Consider the following 24,990-nt stretch of genomic DNA (forward strand, 5'->3'; position numbering starts at 1 on the left):
AATACTGTTGCTTGTTCCAGGAAGCACCCATCTGCCTTGGTGCTTCCTCCTCCTCCTCAACCTTGGAGAACTTGAACAATCACAGAATTTCTAAGTTTTGTCATTTAAATCATCACCCACTATTCTAGAATGCATTGTAGATGTTCATTAGAACAGGAGATATGTCCAAAATATCTCTACAATATGTCCAAAAATATGTCTAGCCTTGCTCCAGACCCTCAGCAAGAGAGAGCTGACCTTTCCTCAAAACTCACAGTGTGACCCAGGACTTCCCTTGCCTTGGGCAGCACACATTTATGTGAGCTAATTTAGGAAACTGATCCCACTCTTGCTGTACTTGGAACCCCCCAAGTTAGTTCCATGCACATTGCTGTTAGGCTACCACCCTTTCTCAAACTTGGCCTGCTGAGCATTGGAACCTACCTTATGAGATGTTGTGCTGATGCCCTCTAAATGCCGTTTTAGTACATTCTGCATCAGCCAACATGCTGAGCCTTTGATCCAGCTGCCCAGATTGCTAATGGCAAACCTGATCAAAGTCCACCTGTGTTTTTACCCACCTTCATGATGAAAATGTTAATCCATCAAATCAACGTGAGGATGAGATGGCATTTCCTGTCCACCAGATAGAAAAAGAATAGATTTTAAAAATCAGAGACGATCCAGATAACACATTCTCCCTTAAACTGATGGTAAAATTATAAATAAAGACCTTTAAAAGGCGATGTAGTTGTAGCTACCAAAGGCTTAGGTTTTTGCTTCTGAAATTTTATTTCTAGAAAGTTGTCCTAGAAAATGATTCACATATATACAAAAGTATACATACGAGGTGTATTAGTCCATTTTCACACTGCTGATAAAGACATACACAAGATTGGGCATTTGACAAAAGAAAGAGGTTTATTGGACTTACAGTTCCACATGGCTGGGGAGGCCTCACAATCACGGCAGAAGGCCAGGAGGAACAAGTCACAGCTTACGTGGATGGCGGCAGGCAAAGAGACAGCTTGTGCAGAGAAACTTCCATTTTTAAAGCCATCAGATCTCATGAGACTCATTCACTATCACAAGAACAGCACAGGAAAGACCCGCCCCCATAATTCTATCACCTCCCACCAGATTTCTCCCACATACATGGTAATTGTGGGAGCTACAACTCAAGATAAGATTTGGGTGGGGACACAGCAAAACCATATCACAAGGATATTCACTGAAGCACTATTCAAAACTGCAAGTAATAGAAAACAATTTAAGGGAGTTGTTAAATATTTATACATTTATTATAATAATAAATACTTGGGTAGAACTTACTATGTGCCAGGCATTTGTTCTAGGGCATTCCTTGCATTGTTTTATTTGAGGTAGGTTTTATTATTATCCCCGTTTCACAGATGAGACACCTGAGGCACGGGAGGTTAAGTTAGTTTCCCAAGCTCACATGACCAGTCCATGGAAAAACTGGGACTCAAAGTCAGACTCCAGTGTACAAACTTTTCACAACTACAATCCTCTGCCTCTCTAATGATTGATGTGGGAAGAGTTCTAAGATTCATGAGTCAGAACAAGAGCACCCAAAACACATAGTTGAATTGAAAATAAAGGAGATCCCTGAACAATACATATGCTTTGATTCTACTCACACTGGGAAAAGACAGAGTTGGAAGAGAAGTAAAGAGGGATTTTGAGGTTTTCTCTGTTGTATACTGAGTAATGACAAACAAATTTTAAAGTGGTTAATGCACAGAACTCATCCTCATACTCTAGGCTTAACTCACTGTTGAGGTGAAGGCCTCCATCAAAATGCCACAAGGACATGCCGGATCCTGTCTAGTTTAACATCCTTTTTTTCTTTATTAATACATTAGTAATGCATTAATATAGCAAATATACTGATGTATTATGTATAACAGACATAATATATTATAGTATATTTGTATTATATAAGTAATTTATATTAATATATTAGTAATATTAATATATTAGAGCCTTTGACACTCATAAAACAAATATATTTGCAAATATCTCATCAGACTAAACTAGATTAATTATGTTAATATTCTAAGCAAACAAAATTATTTAAATCCTCCATTTTCTTCAAAACATTCTACCCTTTCATGAGAAAACCCATGGCTTTTTAATTTCTAATTTTCTAAAACACTCTGCGAAAATGCAGTAAGAGCCAAAAGTCACTGCTTATTAATAGTTTCCTAATGTTTTCAAGATACGCCCAGCTAGCAGTGGGTAGTCACCAGGTATGAAAGCAAGGGACCTTTTGGTTTGTTCTCTGACAGATTTGTATTCACTCCACAATTTCTCCACCTTCTTGCTGTATCTTCCTCTTTGCCCTCTAGTGTTTCTTCTTTCGTTCTCAACTGAAGTTTGTAGAACCACTGGACTGGATTCAAAGACAGGGTTTGAATCTTTGCTTTGTCACTGTCGACTTCTGGGCCACTAGAGAATGAGAGTGTTCACAGACATTGGGAGGGAAACATCACACACGGGGGCCTGTCAGAGGGTAGGGTCAAGGGGAGGGAGAGCATTAGGACAAATACTTAATGCATGCGGGGCTTAAAACCTAGATGACAGGTTGACGGATGCAGCAAACCACCATGGCACATGTATACCTATGTAACAAAACTGCACATTCTGCACATATACCCCAGAACTTAAAGTATAATAATAAAAAAAAAGAGAATGAGGGTGTTAAAATGCATTCTTCTACTGCTAACATTCGCTAAGGTACAGATATCCTGGCTGTGAGTAATTTGCATTCTGGTGGAAATAAAGACAGGCTTTTCCAAACATGAAGCTACGATTTTTAAATGTTGAGGAATTAGGTAAGATTATACCATGAATGGATGCATAAATACATGTACACTAGGGAACCATTTAGTAATTTACAAATCATGTAGATTATGCCACATGTGAATTACAAATTATGAAATGCTTTCCTGTTAATTGAAGATTTAATGTTGCTCCCAAAATAACTTATCTTCAGCCCTAGGAATAATTTCCTCCCCACAGACAGTGGTCAATGACTTATCATTTGCTACCCCACCTGCACGTTGCCAGGCATCTAATTGTGAGTTCATTAATGACTCTAAAAGCATCACTTATGTCCCACAGCAAATATGGAATGAATTAAATACCAGTGGCTGGTTTTGTAGTGTCGCTAAGAGAAATTAAAACTTTAAAAATATGATGAGGCAAACTTACTTTCATAAATGAATACAGTACTGTTATCTTTGAAGTAGTTAAAATAGCACAGAATAAATTAAAACAATACTCATAAGTCCAGTAAGCTGTTTCAAGATTTGACGATGGTGTTTAGTAAGCAGAAATTGCATTTGATTTAACTTACCTACCTAACAGGATGAAGTATGAGGAGTGGGTATGAATCTTCAATCACAAACTCAGGCGTGCAAGAAAGATGTACTTTGTGCTGAAGCAGTTGAGAAAAAGTCTGCCTTCCTTTGTGAATCAGGAAAAATAAAAACACAAATCAGTATATCAGGAAGTCACCCTTTTCCATTTGCCTTCCCAAATCCAAAGTGCTTTGTCAGCACCTCTTGCTAGGCAGGATTTTACCTACTGGATTGTAACTGTGGTCATTCCCAGGACTGTTTAGCAAAGGGGATTTTAGTAAAATAGAATTTCGCATGATAACATTTTGCATAAAACCCAGTGATTCATTCAACAAATACTTATAAGCACCTACTCCATGCTGCATCTGTAGGGTAATGCTAATGATGAGATAGGCCTGTTCTCTACCCTAATGGATCCAATGGGGTCCTGAGAGAGAAGACTACAGACCAGTAGACAAATAAATATTGAGCTTCAAATTATGCTAAGTGCTGAGGGGCAGGGGTTACCCTCACCGGAGCACAGTGACAGAGAAAACATGGAGTGGAAGCTCCCTTTGGAAGGAGTGTTCAGATAATACCACCCCAACATGGAGACATGAAGAACAACGAAGAGCCAGTTTAGGGAAGAATGAAAGGAACAGCATTCCAGACCAGGGAACAGCACATGAGCTGGTAATGAGCTGGGTGTGCTTGAGTGGCCGAAAGAAGACTAGTGCAGTTGAAAGGCAGTGAAAAAAAGCAGGAAAGGGAATGAGATGAGGCTGGAGGGGAAGGCAGGGGACTGGATACCTGGGGCATTAGAGACAAGGAGTTGGGATTTTACTTGAAGGGAAGCAGTTTATAACAGAGTGACTTGACCTAATTTGTGTTCTTAGAAGCTCACTCTGGTTGCCAGGTGGACAGTAGATTAAAGAGGGGCAGGAAGCCCACAGGGTGACCAGTGTTGATGCAGTAGAGTAGTCAAGAGATGATGTGAGCCCTGCCTAGAGAGCTGGGATAAAGTGATGATACAAGAAACAAATCTGAGAAAAAAATAGCAGAAGAATGACAGGACAGGACTTGGCCATCAGTTGGAGGTAGGAAACAAGGTGAAGAGGGGAATGAAGCAAGTTTTGTTTTCATGCTTTACAAACGCCCATGCCCTCCATCACCAAGACTCGGAACATCTCAAATGCCCATCAATAGGAGAATGGATAAACAAACCAGGGCATGCTTATATAATATAATGCTACTCAACAATAAAAAGGGTGAAATAACGTACACTCATCAACGTGAATGATCTCAGAACAATTACACTGACAAAAAGGACACAACAGAGCACACGTTTTATTATTCCATGTTTATAAAACTCTAAAACAGGCAAAACTAATGTGTGGTGTAGATGTCAGAAGAGTGGTTGTGTCTCAGGCATGGATTGATGAGAAGGTGCATGTGGAACTTTCTAGAAATACGGGATTGCTCTGTATTTGGATAGGAGTGTAGGCTACACAGTTGCCTGCATTTGTCAAGCTGATGGAAGTGCACACTTAATATATGTGCACTGCATTACAAATTATACCCCCATGAAAAGTTAATATTTTTAAAACAACAAACAACAAATGTTTATTTGGTTATTGCTATGCAAAAGCAGAAAATATTCAAAACAATAAAGGAAAACTCTAATTGATATAGCTATTGTCATATCTTCCACTTAGCAACTTGAGTAATTAGAAATTAAAATTATAAATGTGAAAAAAAACCTGGTCATGTATACCCTCCACCTCACTTGTTTCTCTAAAGTACACAAAGCTAGTTTTGTTCAGAAATAGTAAATGAGCTAGTCAGAGCTCCAGGACCTGCTTATACCTGACCAACGAGTTTTCATCTACACCAGTGAGACACTCCAGGTATTGGAATGGATGGAGGGAAGTCTATGCCTGGGTTGAAGAAAGTGAGGGTGCAGTGAGATTCTTTCTGATCCTAGGCTCTCAGCACAGCATGCTGCTTTTTAATTTCCCAAGCCTCTGTGGAGCAGCACTCTCTATCTGCCTTTTCTTTCCTTCCTCCCATTGGTAAAAGATAGATATAGACAATTCTGAGGAGTAGGGAGAGATGGATGTCAAGGGTCTGGACTTCGAAAAAAGTAGAGCTGTTTGGGAGAGATTTCTAATAGCACAGGGCTAGGAGCCCGGCAGGCAGGAACTGTCAGGAGCTCTGTACACAGACACTTATGGTAGGAGGAATTAGTGGCTTTTCATGTTGTAACTTGGTATCTCCAGAACCTTCAGTAAAGACTGGTAAAGGGTATGGCCTGGTCTCGGCTGAGCTGTGAGGATGTAAGATGTATGTGTAAAGCCTGGCTCTGAGGGGCAAATGGGGGAGCAGCAGACCCAGACCCACAAGCTCACTGACCTCAAGTGGGCAAGCCACAAGCAGCAGCATCCCTTAATGTCCTGTGCACCTTGCTCTGAGAACAGACATCCCAGACTGATCCCTGAGTGTACCCAAGCTCCTGCTCCCTCAAGGGAGGGAGAACAGCCAGGACCAATTTATACAAACACAAAATCAGCCCTCCAGATCCGTGAAGGATGACTTAGGGAAACAACTCGACTTCCTGCTAACCTTGCACTGTGAGAGCTGCTGGGAGATTGGTCAGGATTTGTGTATAAACAATAGTACCTGTGACATGACATTTGCATGTAGATGTTACAACAAAAGAGCAAAGATGATGATAGTTTTCACTCGAGCTCCTCAAGTTCTTTCAGTCTGCATTATAAACGTTACGTTCGGAGTCTCAGAAGGAACCATCAACAAGCACTGGGTAAATGAGGGCATTTCTATGTCAACTCTTCCAGAAGACCCTTGCATTCCACACTACTGGTGCTCCATTTGTGCACCCTTGCTCTCACTTTCCTGTACCAGCTGCCACTTCCTATTACAAATACATGTGCCTTTTGGCTAGAAGGTCTTCTTTGGCCCCAGCAGCATGTGTGGCCCACATGCAGGGCTGGCTGGAAGTGCCAGGCAGTTGACATGCCCAGGAACCAAGTTTAAACCATGAATAATGGAAGCTGGTGAAGAAATAGCCCCTGACCCCCTGCTCTTCCATGGAACCACCCTAAGGAGTGTTCTGCCCACTCTCCCAGAGGTCCCCCCAGGACTGAACCTAGCTGCCCAGAGTGGTAAGCTCTTCATCACTGCCGAGGTTCCTCCCCTTCCCTGCCCCACTTCCCCACTCCCCCGCTCACGCCCCTTGGGACCCCTTCCCAAATAAATGACTGCATTCAAATCCTTGTCTTGGAGGCTGCCCCTTGGGAACCCAAGTTTAACCAACCTCAAATTGCCCAAGTTCCCAACTGTTCCAAAGACAATTTTCTTTCATTTTTCTAAGCATGATGAGGTGAGATTTACATAAATAATTCAATAAAACTATTAAATACAGAAAGATGAGTAACAGAAAAATAAAGTTGGATAGTTCAGTGAAGCCCAGAGTAGCATCAGTTCCCAAAAATATGTTCACAAAGGCTAAAGTTGGGTGGCACATGAACCTGGAGCTGAGTTTGCAGGCAGACAAATGCTGTTATAGGATTCCGGGGAACCACACATTTTTTTTAATCTAGTAGCTCAGAAGAAAACCATTTTTCTTCTGCCAGAGGCTCCTACAAGGAGTTTCTCTTGTGGTATCTCCTCAAAGGGTCTCTGTGTGAACTGTACACAGTGTCTTTATGACACACAAGCCCAATGAACACAACGCACACTCTGCATAACGCTACCCATGGACAGTCCTCAGCAAACTCAGACCAAAATGCAACCCTGTACGCATGGTTCTCCAGGAGCCAAAGCAAGAGTGTGTCTGTACATGGCTGTCTGATGATGGCCCCAATTTGGGGTAGATTTAACCTATCAGAAATGGTGGTTTTCAAACTGGGTTCCATTTGGCCACTTGGGAGGTGGCAGTGGATGGATAGTGAATCTAACCACATTCAGAAACTTTTCTCCCAGCAGCTCCAACTAAATCTGTTTGTATATTAGGTTGGATATAATGCCCCATTTGAAGAAAGGATTATGTCAATTTTCAAAACATGAAAATGACAAAAGGTAAAGAAGTCCTTCTTATCCTTCCCAGTCTAGGGCTGGATGAAAGTCAGGCAGCACATTTGAGGCTATACTCCCTGGCAGGAACCTTAAGAAACAGCCTCAGAACACAGATAACTGGCTCTGGCCATTCCCCTGGGGCATGGCAGCCCCAGGGGCCTCAAACCAAAGAGTCATCTCCTGGACTCACAAAACTCTAGACACAGCCAGGACCTGCCAGGGAGACCAGCCTCCTCCAGCAGTCTGGGCGCTGCTATTTCCAACACACAGTGATTACCCGGAACCCATCCGGAGAGTTACTTAGACACACGCTCTGGAGATGGTGCCTTCCGAAAGACTTCTACTCCCAAGGACTCTGGGGACAAACTTTGCGAGAAGCTGTGCAGCCAGCCGAACCCACACCACACCATGGCCCTGTCCTGCTGGGGCGCAGCCCAGATAGGCCTCTCTGCAGGCACCTACATGCCCATGCTGCTCTGAACTTCTCCCCGCATCTCGACACACCGTGTCCCCTATTCCACCTCCCTAGAGCTCTCGGGAACCGCCTTTCTATGGCATCACTCTGCTCTCCATCCGCAGCCCCTCCCTGGTCCTAGCCCTCTCTGAGGCCTGCTGCGGGTCCCCGCGGGCCTCATCTGTCTCGGGGCGGGGAGGTGAGAGCAACTCCCTTGTCATCGACAGCATCCCGCGCTGGTCCTGACACTACCAGTGACACAGCTCCTAACCCTCCCACACCCATCTCGCCCAACAGGAGACCCTCGCAGGTGCGGACTTAGTGTGTCTCCCGCATTCGCATCGGGAAACCGAATCACCCATGCACTAGTATTAGGAGGTGGGGACTTTGGAAGGAGGTTAGGCTCTGAGGTCAGAGCCCATGACTGGGATTCGCGCCGGTATAAAGGAGGCCGCAGTCGGCTCCCTCGCCCGTTCCACCACATGAGGGTTCCCGCCAACGGGAACCAAGATGCGGGCTCCACCAGCCACCTCACCTGCCAGCACCTCGATCTTGGACTATCCAGCCTCCAAAACTGTGAGAAATAATGTTCTGTTGTTGCTAAGCCACCCCGTCTACGGCATTTCATCCACAGCAGCCAAAACAGAATAAGATCCTGGAGTGCCCACTCCGACGCCCTCAGCCTCTGTGGCGCTTTCCCGGATGGAGCTCCCGGAGGACAGCGCCAGCCCCAGGTTCTCCGCAGCCAGTAGATGACGGAGGCGTTGGGAGCTCCTTCTGCCTGGCGGAGCCAGAGCTGAGGCGCTGCACACAGGCCTGGGAGTAGCCCCTCCATCCATGTGCTCTTCACTGCCTTTCCTCCCTTCTCTCCCTTCTCTGCCCGCCCTACTCCTGCCCTGTGCCTCCTACAGCCATCCCCCAAATAAACCGCTTGCACCCAGGGCCTTGTCTCGAGGTCTGCTTCTAGGGAACCCCCAGGAAGGCCCAGACCCCGCCTTTTACTGGAGCTGTTACGGCTTGCTGCTTTCTCGCGCCCCCTGGTGGCGGCTTCGGACTGAACCCTCTGCTAGTCCTTTGCCCACCGCCGGCCTCCCCTTGGAACACGGCATCTCTGGGGAACCACTAATCCCGCTTCTCACCTGCAGGTCCTGGGCTGCTCACCTCCAGCGACCTCCCTCTCCCTCCCACCTTGGCAACTCTTTCCCGTGGCTACACCTTGGATCTTGCCATCCCTAGAACCACCGAAATTAAAATTCACACTTCAACTCTTACCGGAAGCCCCTTTCCTGCCCCCTTAGTCACTTGGTTGCACCCACTTCTCTTTTCCTTCTGCTCACTGAGAACTCCACTTCCTCAACTGCAGCAGGCCCTTCTTCCCCTGTGTTATGGGACCTTCCAGTCTGTCCCATCAGCCCCATTCCTGTCCATCACATTAACTTTCTTGCCTCACTTTTATGGCAAGTACCCAGTGAGACCCCAACTACTAATCAATCCAACTGCTGCTATGTGGACCCAAGCCCACACCTGCTGACAACGTCGTAACACCTAGTGGGCTGGAACCACCATGTTTGATGATGTTTGATGATTGATGATTTCCAGCATCAACCTCGACTAGGCCCTTAACACAGCCCAGGGGTCCCTTTGTCATTCTCTAGTTGACCCACTTTCTTCAAATAGTTGGCCAGCTCAGAAGTGCTCCTCTCAGCTCAGTCCTAAGACATCACCACCCACTCCTCCCCACCAACAGATAACAACCCCTGCTACTAAGTAGACAGTAACAGCCTTCAGAGGCAGACCTGTCAGCTCCTTGTTCCAACCCAGTCTACAAGCCTGGCTCAACATCCCCCACATCCCATGCATTTCACAAATATTTATTGCACACCTATTAGAAACCTGGCACTATGCCAGTCACTGTGACTCCTGGAGCTCCATCTCCAGGCCAGCTCCCTCTGGAGGCCACATCACCACCTGGGTGGCCACAGGCACCTCCAGCTCCACAGACAAAAAGTGAACTGTCTTCCCAAACTTGTCTTCATCTACCCCAGGGCCAAACCCAGAAACTTGGGAGTCATCTTTGGCCTCACTCTCCCAACTTTGCACATCATGCACCCTCAAGTCTGGTAGATTATACTCCCCAGATGGCCTCACATCCACTCCCATCTCCATCATATCCCAACTGTGTTACACGTTCAGTCTCCCGACTTGATCCCCTCCAATCCATTCTCCTTGGGGCACTAGAAATGACTTTTCTAAAACAGAGGCATCTGGCAAGGAGATGGGCTTGAAGTGTCTCCACAATCTCTTGAGTGGGAAGAGGGGTGTGCTGAAGCAGGACCGAGGGAGAAATGATTTCTTGCCCATCTCATTTCAGGGTTAGTCGTGTCCCAAAATTCTAAGCCATAAAGCATGATTTTCCTGGAAGACTTTCAAAGAATCTCTGCACATGACCCACCATCACCCTAAAACCTTATGAATAATTAGCTACTGAGTATTGGGAAAGTATTTCTTGTGCGGCCACAGATGTGGCTATGGTGTGATAGGGGTAAAAAGAGAGAGAGAGAGAGAGAGAGAGAGAGAGAGAGAGAAACGTGTATTTAGATGAAAGTAAACTTTAGTTCAAATCCTGGTTGTGTACTTCATTTGCTAAGCCTCAGAATGCCCAGTTTAAGGAAAATGCTCCTTCACGAGGTCAGATAAGATTATACATGAGAAATGCCTTGCACAAGGCCTGGCTTGGGCTCTAAATAATCAATAAAATACCATTCCCTCCCTGCTCACTCTGTGATACTGTTAAAACAGTGTTGATTATATTTATAACCTATTTTACTGTTCTTCCATATGTTTTCTTATGGTTTTATTCATTTACAGGATCCTTCAATAAAACCAAAGGATAAAATGTAAACTGTTCCTATGTAAAAAGGTGTATAGTATACATGTATATACACATGTGATCATATGACTATACAACTAGCTCCTTGATATTTTTGAGATTCCAGATGTGATGTGTATGCCTGCACACACATACACAAAACATTTAACACATTTATATCCTAGGATCACAAAAGGAATATGTCACCATATAGCACTAGGGAGTCAAATAATTTCCTACACCCATGTACCATGTTTCAGATGTGCCATCTGCCAAACAGTGGAAGTGTGTGCTGAAAATACACATCGTTATATGTGCTTGACAAACTGAATGGCAAAATGTCCCAGTTGGATGAGTAAGAATGTCAGTGGTATTTATAATGTAAAAGAAAGTCTGCATTTACGTGGCATCCTAATTTTTCTCCCATAACTCACCTGGACAGGCAGGAGGCTAGAACACTGGTCCAAAGATGGGCATGGGATATGATGGGACTGATCCCATGATGTTTAAGTTTATGCGTCAGCTTGGCTAGGCTATGGACCCAACTGTTTGGTCAAACACCAGTCTAGATGTTGCTGTGAGGGTGTGTTTGGATGAGATCAACATTTGACTCAGAGGGCCTTAAATAAAGCAGATTCCCCATCCCCTGTGGGTGGGCCTTGTCTCATCAGTTGATGGTCTTAAGAGAAAAGACAGAGGTTCCTGCAGAAAAGAAGGAAATTCTCTCTCTGGACTGCCTTTGGATTCAAGCCTGCAGGACTGCCCTGCAAACTTCAGACTTGATAGTCTCACAATTGCATACATCAATTATTTAAAATAAATCTCTCTCTCTTTCTTTCTCTCTCTCTCTTTCTCTCTCTCCTTCCTCTCCCCCTATTGATTCTGTTTCTCAGGAGAACCCTGACTGACATAGACCATCAGGCTTCAAATTTGGAACATGAGATGCAGAAAAATGAAAGTGGGGCACCCCAACCAAGACATCAACAAGAAGGGGCTGGGAGAGAAAGAGACCATATTAAAGGAAACAATACCAGGGAAAATCAAGCCACTTTTTCCCTCCATGCAAATATTAATTTTACTGCAACAAACTAAAACAATACATGAGCAAGCAGAACAGTTATTCTCTCACTGAATCCATTCAGCAGGAATTGTCACAATAAGATCATCAGCCTTCTCCACCCTTTCTTTCAGATTCCCTCTGCTCTCTGAAGTTCCACAATCCTGGACTGGAAGAAATGGAGAGATTCGGTACTGCCCAAGGGCAGTGAGGAGGAGCTGGAGGAAGGAGGGTGGAAGAGACAGACTAAAGGAGAGACTTGGCTAGGGACAGAAAACCAGAGTCATTTTCCATAGGCTCTGAGATTCCAGCCCAGAAGGCAGTCACTGGAGGTTGGAGGCAAGGGAATAACCAGATTCAAATGTGCATTTTAACCTACAATCAGCTCGTGCAGGGAGAGCCCTGAAGTGGGGGACAATGAGAAAACTGTTCATCTATTCAAGGATGATCAATACCTGACCCAGACTTGTGACGGTGGGAATGAAAAAATGAAGTGTGGATGAGAGACCTGGTGAGGTAGGAGCATGAGGAAGCTGACTGGATATGAAGGGAAAGGGTAGAGAGAAGACAAAGATGACTGGGAGGTACCCAGCCTACAGGAAGGCAGCATCACAACAGAAATGGGAGACCAAGTGGAGGAATTGGTGTGGAAGGGCTGTGAAGGAAGAACCAAAAATGCAAGAATTACTTCAAGTTGAGACATACAAACTCTACATCTTCTAAATCTACGAGCACCCTGTGATCCAGGGAATCTGCTTCTAGGTACATATGGCAGGGAAGTGCCCGCCCGGGTCCATCGGAAGATGTGAACCAGGATGTTCACACCAGCATTGTTTGTACCTGTGGGAAGCTGCGGTCAGTTGGGAGATGGAGAACTAATACAGTAAAGGACAGTCAGGAATACCATGAAGAATTTAATGCAACCAACCAGGTGCATGGGGAGCAACAAGGGTAGGTCTTAAAGCTACAGTGCTGAGTGAAAAAGCATCAGGAGCAGGGGGACATCCTTCTTACACATTCATGTCAAATGAAAATGCATTTCAGAGCTAGCAGGAAGGCAGGAAAGAAGGCCACATGTCAAACCTGTAAGGATGGCTGCTGAGGAGGAAGGAGAGTAAAAAAGAAGCAGGAACAGGAGAGGGGACAGCGCAGTCCAGGGACAACAGCCTCCGTGCCTGAATGGAATTCCTGCCCCCATCCACCACACACCCTGTCTTGGCCCTGACTACATTTGCACCCACCAAAATTCATTTTTATGGATTAGACTGCTAACTTCTTAAAGGATGTTTTTATAGGCAATTATGTTGTTCCTGCTTCCCTGCAGCATGTCTCTCGATAAACACAGTGTCCAACAGTCATTAAACCTTGTTGCATTCACTTATGGGCCTGGGGTGGAACCGAAAGTCCCCAAATAGCTGAAGAACATCCTTTATTTAATAGACTCAGAAAACCAATTACAAAAAATATAGGCTAGGGACCGTAGCTCATGCCTATAATCCCAGCACCTTGGGAGGCCAAAGCAGGAGGATCACTTGAGCCCAGGAGTTCAAAACCAGCCTGGACAACATAGTGAAACCCCACCTCTACAAAAAATAAAACATTAGCCATGTGTGGTGGTGTGTACCTGTAGTCCCAGCTACTCGGGGGACTGAAGTGAGAGGAGTGCTTGAGCCTGGGAGATCAAGGCTGCAATGAGCTATGATCGTGCCACTGCACTCCAGGCAAGGTGACAGGTAAGATCATGTCTCAAAAAAAAAAAAGCCAAAATACTGTCCAAGACTTTTATTTGAGCCAATTGGATAGAATCATGGCTGTGCTTTCCATGCACATATCCAGACTCTACCTTCAGCTCTCACCCTGGACTATTCCTGAAAGTAGCAACAACATTTTTCCTGGAGAACCGAGTCATGGTGAAGAAGATGGGGAGAAACCCAAAAGATGAGCCTCAGTATTGTTGGGTCTGCATTTGCGTGTGGATCTGTAACCTGGACAAACATTTAGTACCAAGATTTTTGGCAAATTGGCCTCAAATGTTGGAAAAGAAAATCTCCAGTCTCCTCCCTCCACAGAGAACACACACACACATGCATGCATGCACACACACAGGCATACACACACATAATGCACACCCATGCATACAAACACACGTACATCTACATGCATGCACACGTGAATAAATGTAGTCATTCATGTGCACGTGCACTTACACGTACACACACACATTCACATACACACACATGCTCACACACACACACATTTTATTTATCCATCCCAATTTCTATTCATTCTTTCAATGAATGCCCTCAGGATTTGCCCTCAGGATCATGGGGTGATTTTCTTGAGATACAAGTAATTACTCTTGCAGTTCACTCACAGAGCACTGTATTACCTGATATAGTAATCCATTCATCATCAGTAATGTCTAGGAATCTTCAAATAGGGTCTTGATCTTAGGGGAAGCTCATATCCTGTTACTAGAGTACTTGCCTATTCCCATTATCCCCAGCAATTCAAAAGCCTCCTCTTGAACTTTTCACTTCCTTCTCTCTGTCTCTAGGGATATATTTACCAGGCTTCTCTGCTGCAATAATGCTGAGTAATGAACAACTCCTGCATCGCATTTGCCTATAAGAGCAAACATTTATTCCATATGCACAGGTCTCAGCCACACCTTAGCTGATCTCAACTGAACTCCAGGCTTTGTTTTAGGTTCCAGACTGTTCCATGTGTCTTCATTCCAGGACAAAGGTTGAAGGAGCAATGACTATGCAGGGCATGATTTTCCCATGGTGAAAGCTGAAGCTCAAAAGACCAAGCCAAATCACACAAGCACATTTAAGCCCTCTGGCTAGACACAACTCACACCTCTGCTCTCAGCTCATTGGTCAAAGGAAGTTCCATGAGGGAGCTGATGTCAGAGAGTAGAGTGAGATGTACCTTCTGCCTGCTCTGGTGGGAGGCACTGCTAAGTTTCCAGGCAAAGGTAGAAAGGAGAGCCATTACAAGGAGGAAATGAGAATTTGAACCATAATCTAATCTACCTCAAGGATAGAATGATATTGAAATTTACTGTTGCATTTACCCTGGGCTTGATTTTGAGGACATTATTTATTAAATCCTTTCTGTGAGAACCCACAGGAGAAATTTCTCTTAATCTCAGGACTAGGATAGTTACACTTCTGGCAAAAGATTGTTTTCTTTCAGTAGACATCCTGAATCATGTCTCACCCTGAGACACTTCCCTTCACTATTTTATTTGCTGCTAGGAACTTCAGCCCACCTGCAGCATCCACACATAACACAGGATTTCACCGTGGCTTCATCCTAGTGCTCCTACCTCCGTTTTCTCCTTACACTCATTTATCACTTTCTTATCATTTAGTTTGATTTGGATTAATTTTGTAAGCCATTTCTTCTTTCACAGTGAATTTATAGTCATTTATGCATCAACAAATGTATTTTTAAATTATCTTTCTGTGACTATATAACACAGGCACATGCTTAGGGAACCTAAGCAATCCAAATGGCACATGGAGAATAAATGACTTTCTCTCCCACCCTGCCTCCTGGTATCCAATTCCCAACCTCAGAGTTAGCCACTGTACCACATTCAAATTCTGTGCACATGAGGGAGTCTTTCTTTTTATTCCCAGAACAAAAGTTACAACTCCCAGATTTTTTTAAATTAAATTTTCAGTTCTGGGATACATGTGCAGAACATGCAGTTTTGTTACATAGGTATACATGTGCCATGGTGGTTTGCTGCACCCATCAACCCACCATCTAGGTTTTAAGCCCTGCATGCATTAAGTATTTGTCCTAATGTTCTCTCTCCCCTTGCCCCCAATCCCCTGACAAGTCCCAGTGTGTGATGTTCCCCTCCCTTGTCCATGTGTTCTTATTGTTCAATTCCCACTTATGAGTGAGAAGATGCAGCGTTTGGTTTTCTGTTCCTGTGTTAGTTTGCTGAAAATGATGGTTTCCAGCTTCATCCATGTCCCGGGACATCAACTCCTTCTTTTTTATGGCTGGATAGTATTCCATGGTGTATATGTGCCACATTTTCTTTATCCAGTCTCTCATTGATGGACATTTGGGTTGGTTCCAAGTCATGGCTAAAACACCAAAAGCAATTGCAACAAAAGCCAAAATTGAGAAATGGGATCTAATTAAACTAAAGAGCTTCTCTCTGCACAGCAAAACAATCATCAGAGTGAACTGGCAACATACAGAATGGGAGTCTTTCTTACCTGTTAGAAGAATTCCGGTGGAATTTCTGGGACAAGGAAATCCATGCATTTTAAATTTGGAAAGATATTGCCCAATTGTTTTCCAAAAACCTTGTACTAGTTTACACTCTAATTAACACAATCTCACCAGCACTATGCATTATCACTGGTTATCTCAGTGTATTTTCAAAGTTTTCATCTCTGTTCAACTAATAAGTGAAAATCTTTTAAAATCATCTACACTTCTCTTTGTGTTCATAAGCTTTGGCATTTTTATTGACTTATAAGAGCTCTTTGTATATTAAGGAAATTAGTTCAGAAAAGAGCATATCATCATTACACCTTCAAAGCATTTTGAGAAGAGATGAATAGATAAATGCATAGGTAATTAAAATAAAAAGAAAATGGGCATTTAAAACATAGGAAATGAGCTAGCATTTGGGCCTTATCAAGAAATCTTTATTTTCTCATACTTCAGTTATTTTTCTCCTTCCTCACTTGGAATCCATACATGTTGGTACCATGGTCCCTCTCAGGCAAGACAGAGCTCCTTACTCAGCAAGTGGAAATGAGGTTAATGAACTCTCCAGGGGAGAAGTCTGCTGCTTTGACAGCTGTCTGGCATAATATGCATTTCTGAGCATTTGTCAAATATTCTGGATAAAAGTTGCATTTTCAAAAATCAGAGCCTAAGTAGACAGGCGCTATGTTAAGTCAGCGGCATGTTTCCAGGTAATGTGTGTCTGTAATCAGTTTGCACCGCTCCAGCAAAGCCAGCCTCAATGTGCGGGTAGGAGAAAGGAGGAAAGTTTTTTAACGTGGGCATGCAAGTGCCAAACTCACATCTGCCTGCAATCTCGGCTCCCTCAGATCCAAGTGCTGCTGTGGTCACAGCCAATTCACTTGAAAGCCAATATGTTTCCACCCTCACACTAGTAAGAAAACAAAGTTTCTAGTCCTTTCCCAGTTTCAGTTAGGAGGGTTTTCGTTGTTTTGTTGTTATTCAAAAAAGAAAACTTCTTTCACAAATTTGGCTTATAGATCACAGCTGCTGTGACGGGTTTGTGTGTGAGCGAGTTCAGAAATCTTCATGCCTCCTCTGTTTTCCGAAAAATTTAAATCCTCCTTGATGCTTTAAAATAAAGCAATATCTTCAGAATTTAAAAAGAGCATTCTTGCAATGTTTCTGGTATTCTTAACCATTTGCCTGTAACTTATGTTTGTTTAAAACAGTATGAAAGCATCTACAACTTCAAATATTTGAGTCCATTATTTATAGACTGTTAAAAGCATTAAACCACATACAAATCAATTGCAGTACATTGAATTTTGGAGGGGACTTGTTTTTTGCTAAAAATTGAGTGTTTCTGAAAAACCTGTGATAATGCTGAATCACTAAATCCTAGTTGCCACTTTCCAGCCTTCAGTTTACCTGACATTATGCCCTTATTTACTTATTTATACACACCTTGCTCATGAAAAAAAAATTAACACTAACATTGTAGAATGGTCATGTCCGGATTCAAGGTTCTTCCCAATCCATCACCATGTAGTTCCACTGGTCGATGGCCTGCCGGCCTGGCCTCTGCGGGCGCCTGTCGATGTGCTTTTCCACCAGAACGTTCCTCTCCACGTCCAGCCACTTGTGTCTCTGCCTGCCAGGGCCTTAGGGTTTTTACAGGAACAGGATGGGGGCAGGGCGGGCTGGGGTGGTCTTGGGAAATGCAACATTTGGGCACAAAAACAGAAATCCCTGTCCTCACCTAGGTCCGTGGGAACAAATCCAGGGATGGAGTCCCAGCCAGGGACCACGCCCTTCCCTTCCCAGCACTTCCCTGCTCCGCTCCTATATCAAAATGAGGTTCTCAGATCATTTCCTAATTAATGTAATAACTTATTTTTTGTTGTTGTTGCTAGAACAATAAAATACTGCTTTACTAAATTTAAAGCTCAGCAAATATCCCAGAACATTCCACAGTATCTAAATAGAGTTCAGGCAATGAAATGAGAGGAAGCACACTGCCTCATTCAGCACATCCTTCAGTGGACTGAAAATAATCTACTTTTCTGGCAGATGTGGTATCTACTTGGTTCTAGTTGAGTCTCCCTTTCCACTCTCTCTTTTGTTCTAGTTTCAAAGACTTTTCTAGTGCAAAGTCACGTTGCACTGTGGAATTTGGGTTAGAAAAGCAATGTGTCATACACTTCATTTAGTTTTTTGTTCAATAGAAAAAGTGAAATTGCAATTACTACCTCCTCATCTCAAAGAAACATCAGGAAAATAAGGTCAAAAGTGTCTAAATTGTTTTAGATAGTTACTAAACTATAAAAGAATTATTCTTCTCTTTATGATTCTGAAAAATCCAGTAAAATCATGTTTTTGCAATGTCCTCAATATTTTGAGAATCAAATACTCACTCATGAAATCTAAAATAAATATATACAGAGAAAGAAATATATTCAAAGCCAAACTCTCCTTATATATCAATTATGTTTCAGCAATAGAAAAGCAACATTTTTTCTCTAAGCTACAATTTAAGATTAGATATCACCTATTAGAAATTCAACGGCAAACGAAGTAAGTTCACAGAACACCCCTAATAGTGGTTGGTTTTGAAACAAATATATGTAGTTAAAGTAGGAAATCTATTGTATGGTTAAGAAATATATATCTGACACTGCTAATGCTCTGAACATCCAATGACTGGAAATTTAGAGTTGGACGGGGCTTTTGGAGTCATCTGGAACAACCTTCTCTGTGGCGTTCCTGGTGGTGAACCAGTCTGTATTTGAAATTTTCAAGTTTAAAAAATAAAGAATTTAATGTTTGGCTCTTAAAATTCTACATTCAGAAAAAAGACAGAACTCTGGTTACTATAGCAGTGACCCAGGTTTTGGATACCATATGGCAATGTCCTTGTCACCTGCTGGTCTCCCAGTCCCATCCTATAAGAAGGTGCTCGCCCAGGACGAGGCCCTAAGCCCTCAAAGGAAACCCAATCAAGACTGGCCCAAGAGCCCCTCCCTCCTATCCCCAGAGCCCCCATTTCCTGCACTTTGTCTCACATTTTCTGCTGCCCACCTGGCCCCAGGTTCATGTGTTTCTCCACATGGCCCTCCAGCATCTGATCTTGGCAGTGTCCCTGTCACCAAGGCCACTGCACAAGTTCTGGTGTCCTGGGACCTCTGGAGCAAGGGTCGATGATTTCTCTTGCACCCTCCCCTCTGGCCAGTGACACACCCCACCTGTCTGCCCTTCCACCCCGCCATTTGCTCACGTCTGAATCTGGGACTCTTCCTAGAGTTCTCCCCATTCATCAACTCCCACCCACACCACACACATACACACACACAGGCACACACACACGCAGAGACACACATGGACACACACACATGCAGCCACACGCGCACACACAAACACACATAGGCACACACACAGGCACATACACACGGAGACATGCACACACATACAGACACACACACACAGGCACACACACACAGCCTCATTCAGCCCACAGGTTTTGATACTTCTACCTCCCAAATAGTCCCCAGCTCCGTCCTCTGGTATGGTTAAGAAATAATATCTGACACTGGTAATGCTCTGAGCATCCAATGATTGGAACTTTAGAGTTAGAGGGGGCTTTTGGAGTCGTCTGGAACAACCCTCTCTATGGCGTTCCTGACGGTCTTCCTCATGGTGGCTGCCCCTTTCTCAGTCACTGCAGTCTTAGCCTGTACTAGGCCTAAGTGTCTCTTCTGGGCTCCTCACTTTTGGCCTGCCCTCTCGTCACCTTCTCTCTCTCCACAGCAGCCCAAGCCAAGTCCTTCCCTGCAGCCCTCCCTGGGGTCCCGCTCCCATTCCCATAGATCTTGAAGTACCAGTCCCTCTCTGTGGCCTACAAAGCAGGCAAGGTCTGGCCCCTGCTGGCTGACTGCCCCTCTCCACCCATGTGCCTCGGTAGTCTCCCTCAGACCCTCACACTGCTACCTAGAGAGCTCCCATCCTCACTGACCTCAGAGAGGGAAAACAGAAACAAAATTGGCTGGTGTCTTAGTCAGCGCAGGCTGCCCTAACAAAATACCACAGACTGGGGGGCTCAAACAACTGACATTTATTGTTTGCTTTTTCCCAGTTCTGGAGACTGGAAGCCCAAGGTCAGAATGACAGCATGGCCAGGTCCTGGTGAGAACCCTCTTCTTGTTTTGCAGAAGGCTGCTTTCTCCCTATATCTTCACATAGGTGAGAGAGAGAGAGAGAGAGAGAGAGAGAAAGGGAGGGCCTCACCCCACCCTTAGGGCCCAACCCTGAGGGTTCCACACTCATACCCTCATCTAAACCTAATCACCCCCCAAAGGCCCCACCCCCTAAAAATATCACATTGGGAGTTCAGGCTTCCGCATATTAACTTGGTGGGGAGGGGCACAATTCAGTCCACAGAGGCTGGAAAATGCAGAGCTAGGGGAGTTTTTGCACTTTTTTGGAGATGTGAACAAAATCTATATAAAACATTTCAGGTACTTTATTGCTACTTTTCCCAGCTTTGCTCCCCTTCCACTCCTGAGGGATCCTCTCGAAATGAAAGGCAGAGAATACCAGACCTCTAATTCCCATTCAGGGTAAGGGCTAAAGTCCTCGCAAGGCCTAACCTGATTGATGGCTGATCTCACCTTCAGGCCCTCTCTGTCCTCGCCTTGTCCCCAGCACCCTGCTCAGCTCCACTTCGGGTACTGACCCTGACTCAGGCCTTAGGTTCTCTGATCTTTTGTTTTTCCTAATTAGGACCCTCCATTACCAGCCATCTGCATTGCTTCCTTAGGTCCTCCCTCCATTCCACAGGATCTCGTCTTAAAGGCATTTTACCTGAGGGTCTGCCCTGCGCACAACACCGAACTAAAACACCACTGCTGAACCTCTACACTCCCCTACCCTGCCTCGTTCCTGTTCCTAACATTTCTCTCTCCTGACATTGTGCATTTAGTTAGTAGTTTGTTTATTGTCTGTGTCTTCTCACTAAAAGGGAATGTATTAGTCCATCTTCACACTGCTATAAAGAACTACCTGAGACTAGGTAATTTGTAATGAAAAGAGATTTAATTGACTCCCAGTTCTGCATGGCTGGAGAGGTCTCAGGAAACTTACAATCATGGCAAAGAGGAAGCGGGGTGCATCTTACATGGTGGCAGAAGAGAGAGTGCGCACGTAAAAGGGGAAGTGCCACACTTTTAAACCATCAGATCTTGTGAGACTCACTCACTCTTACAAGAACAGCATGGCAGAAATCCACCCCCATGATCCAGTCACCTCTCATCAGGTCCCCCCCCGACACATGGGGATTACAATTCAACATGAGATTTGGGTAGGCACACAGAGCCAAACCATATCAGGGAAGCTCCATGAGGGCCAGTTTGTACTGGTTTCTTCTCTGCTGGGTCCCCAATGCTGGAGCATGGCAGGCTCTCGAGCAAGATTCGTTTATCAGGTGAGCAAATTTCATGAATAAACTGAAGAGCAGACTCAAGGAAATAGGAATTTGGGTCCACTTCTCTTTCCTCATTATTGGCAGGATTTTCAATTATTGGGAAGGTATCTGACTTGAAGTAAATTCTCTGTCAGGGAAGTTTCTCAAATTTTCCAGAAGCACTTGAGTCTACCTGAGTTCTCTTCGGTCATGGTTCCACTCAATCAGTCTGCTCTGCACACACAGCAGATGTCATTCCAATGTCTGTCATGCTTAATGCCCTCTGCCGGGCACCTGAGGCTGTGCATTTCTGGGACACTCTTTGGCAACCCTTGTTCTCTTGCTTGAGGAGTCAGGTCAGACAGACTGTGACAGCAAGACATCATGAGGATGACATGGGTTCGTTCTAGTCATATAATAGCAAGTCATTTCAACACGTTTGTATATATTTATTAGCAAGGCTACATACTACAAATACCAGTGTTCTGAGATGCTCTGGGTAAAATTACCAGACCAAATGACATTGCACTGTCACCACTAAGATTCTGGTTTTGGTTCTGAAGTGACTCTCACTTTTACTAGACAGAATCAACACATTTCTATAAGCCCCAAATCACAGGCAAATCTGGGAGGTCAATGTGTAGCAAACACAGCGGGTATTCCTCTCCTACACCACTTCAAGGAATACTGCCCATCTTCCCATCATCAGCACCTGTACACTTCAGTCAAAAGGACTTCCTGCACCATTTTCCTCCATGTGGCAGACCAGAAGAGCCTTTTAGGAACAGTCCTCAAGCTCTGACAGGAGTTGGGGTGTAAATACCCCAGCTCCCTCGGTCTGAGGCATGTCCCATACTAACTCCCAGTTTCTGCTGGATGAAGTTCCAGTGGCTCCAAGAGGTAAATGGATTGGTGCTGCACCATTATGGGCTGCCTTCTCTTTTGTCTCACTTCCCTGCTCCCCTAACAGTGCTTCCTGAGATTGCCTCCCAATTAACTTTTCCTCTCTGCTTCTCAAGAAACCCAAACCAAGACAGGGTAATAGAAATATTGGAATGAGGAGGAAATGGAAAGGTCACCCAGTTCCATTCTACAAATGGGGAACTGAAATTCAAGAGGTAATTGGTTCACCATGAATGCAATAAGTATTTGAGATTAGAATCCAGAATTCCAGATTCTTAGTCCAGGATTCTTTCCAGCATACCCTTATCTCCAGATGCAATCTGGGCATGAGATAATCAAATGTTTGCTTAGCATTTCTTTCTATTTATTTATTTATTGTTTGTTTGTTTGTTTGAGACACAGTCTCCCTCTGTCACCCAGACTGGAGTGCAGTGACACAACCAGAGCTCACTGCAGCCTCAACCTCCCAGGCTCAAGTGATCCTCCCACTCTAGCCTCCTGAGAAGCTGAGACTACAGTGTGTGCCACCATGCCAGGCTAAAATTTTTGGTAGAGATGGGGTGCTCAGTATTTCATATCCTAGAATCTGTGACTCCCTGATTACAGTGTCATAACAAGTAAATGTTTTATGTTCACAGAAACATACTTTATTTGAAATCATTTCTATGCATTGACATATGTGAAATTCTTAAGGAAGTTGATTTCATCATTATAATAAATGACAATTTCATACTTTTCAGTACACTTCTTTTGAGATTTAGGGGTAAATTCAAAACCTGAGCATAAGTACACAAAACAAAACAGAAAGAGTTTTAAAAAGTGAAAGTGTATACCTAAGATAGCCCTCCCTCAGCCACCTTCCCTAGAAAATCCAGTGTGAAAATATTTGAATTACAGCAAGAAATGGAATACTGGCTAGGATGGATAGACAACCACATAGAGGAATATCCCTGTGGAATAATGGTCAGACTTTGGAGGGGGAGTTAGGTTCAAGTCACTTGAGTAAACTGCAGCAAATCATCCTCTATAGATTTCCAAATATCTTCACCTATTAAAATGGAGACCATTATGCTAATGCCTTAATAGCACAGCTCTAAGTGTTTCAGCTTAGAGCTGAACACAGCTCTAAGTGTTGCAGTTCAACTTCAGAGGAACTCCTTGGGATAGGTACTAGTCTTACTACCATTTTACAGATGCATAAACAGAGGCACAGAAAGGTTAAGTAGCTTGCCAAAGGTCACACAGCTAGAATGCGGCAGAGCTGGGATCTGAGCCCAGGCCCAGTTTGTGCACTTGGCCGCTGCTCTTTACTGGGCCTCTGGGAGTGGCCTCAGCCTCTAAGGGAAACTCAGAAGCAAGAGTGCCATGTACACTATAAAGACACTCCAAATGAATTACTAGAGCTGCTGAAAGCGCAAACCCACTAACTGATTTTTATGGCAGTTTGAGTGCACAGGAGCTGAAGAAAGTCATCATGTGGATCCCCATCCATAAGACTGGTCATTCACCTCCTCAAACCCAGGTCTCTCCTCCTGCCAGCAGCCTGAGAGCACTGAATTCCTCAGCATTCTAGCCAGGAAGCCCAAATGTTCCTTCAGCCCCTGAGGCAAGCGGTTTCTCCTCTCTGAGTATCTCTGGCCACAATCTCCATCAGTAGTTTGCAGTCTTTGCATCAATATTCTTCAGTTAGTCTTAGCCATGGGACCCTTTCTTACAATGAAGGCCTAATAAGTAATAGAGAAACGGGGTCTTGCCTGCTCCAATTCCTCTCCTCACCCACCCCTCACTGGATCAGAACAGTAACCAATGGGGCCACCACATGGCTTAATCCAGTGGCTACGGCTCATGCTCACCTTACTCAACAGAGCAGCACTGCACACGGTTGGCCACTCCCTCCTCCTTCCCTCGGCTTCCAGGACACTGCCCTCTCCCAGTCTCCCTGCCACCTCCATGCCCCCTGGCTCTCTTGCTCTCTTGCTGTCTCTCTCTTTCTCTCATAATGAAGAGGTGCTCCAGGCCCTGTGTGTGTTCACTCACCCCCTGATAATTACATCAGCTCCAAGTCTTTAAAACCAGTTATGTCTCCACTTTGTCCCAGATCTTCCTTGAATTCCTGCCATCCACCTGCCTGTTTCATATCTCCATCTGGAGTGTCACAGGTTGCTCAGCCATAGCCTGTCCAAAACAGAAATCCTCATCAACCGAAACACCTGCTCTATCCCAGGCTCCCCTATCTCCATCGAAGGCTACTCCATCTTTCATGTTTCTCAGCCAAGACAACCTGGACCCCTCTCCCTCTCTCACACCCCACATTCAATTTGTCAACAAGTCCTTGTTTCTTCAAACCGTGCCCTGATTCTGATGACTTCTCACTATCTCCACCGACTGCCTTGCATCCGAGCCTCCTCATGTCTTGTCTGGACAGCTGCAATAGTTGCCTAGCCAGGCTGCCAGCTTCTGCCCTGGCTGTACACATCCTGTCCCAGCAAGGTAGCCAGAGGGAGTCTTTTAAAACCTAGATCACATTTCTAAAAAAAAAAAAAAAAAAAAAAAAAAAAAAAAAAAAAAAAAAAAAAAAAA

General features: G+C 44.4%; 1 long non-coding RNA gene across 1 annotated transcript in view; it reads right to left on the minus strand.

Annotated features, from left to right (window-relative positions):
- Nucleotides 1-2,337: 2,337 nt before the first annotated feature.
- The window catches only part of LOC108531406 (uncharacterized), a 34,786-nt gene continuing 12,133 nt past the window's right edge, over nt 2,338-24,990 (minus strand). The window contains exons 2-3 of the long non-coding RNA XR_001886157.1: nt 3,366-3,471; nt 2,338-2,451 (exon numbers count right to left, since the gene is read on the minus strand). This is a non-coding gene — a long non-coding RNA (uncharacterized LOC108531406). The remainder of the gene's footprint in view (nt 2,452-3,365; nt 3,472-24,990) is intronic.

This window comes from Rhinopithecus bieti, unplaced genomic scaffold (assembly GCF_001698545.2).
Source record: "Rhinopithecus bieti isolate Rb0 unplaced genomic scaffold, ASM169854v2 scaffold_8927, whole genome shotgun sequence".
Classification (NCBI taxonomy): Eukaryota; Metazoa; Chordata; class Mammalia; order Primates; family Cercopithecidae; genus Rhinopithecus; species Rhinopithecus bieti.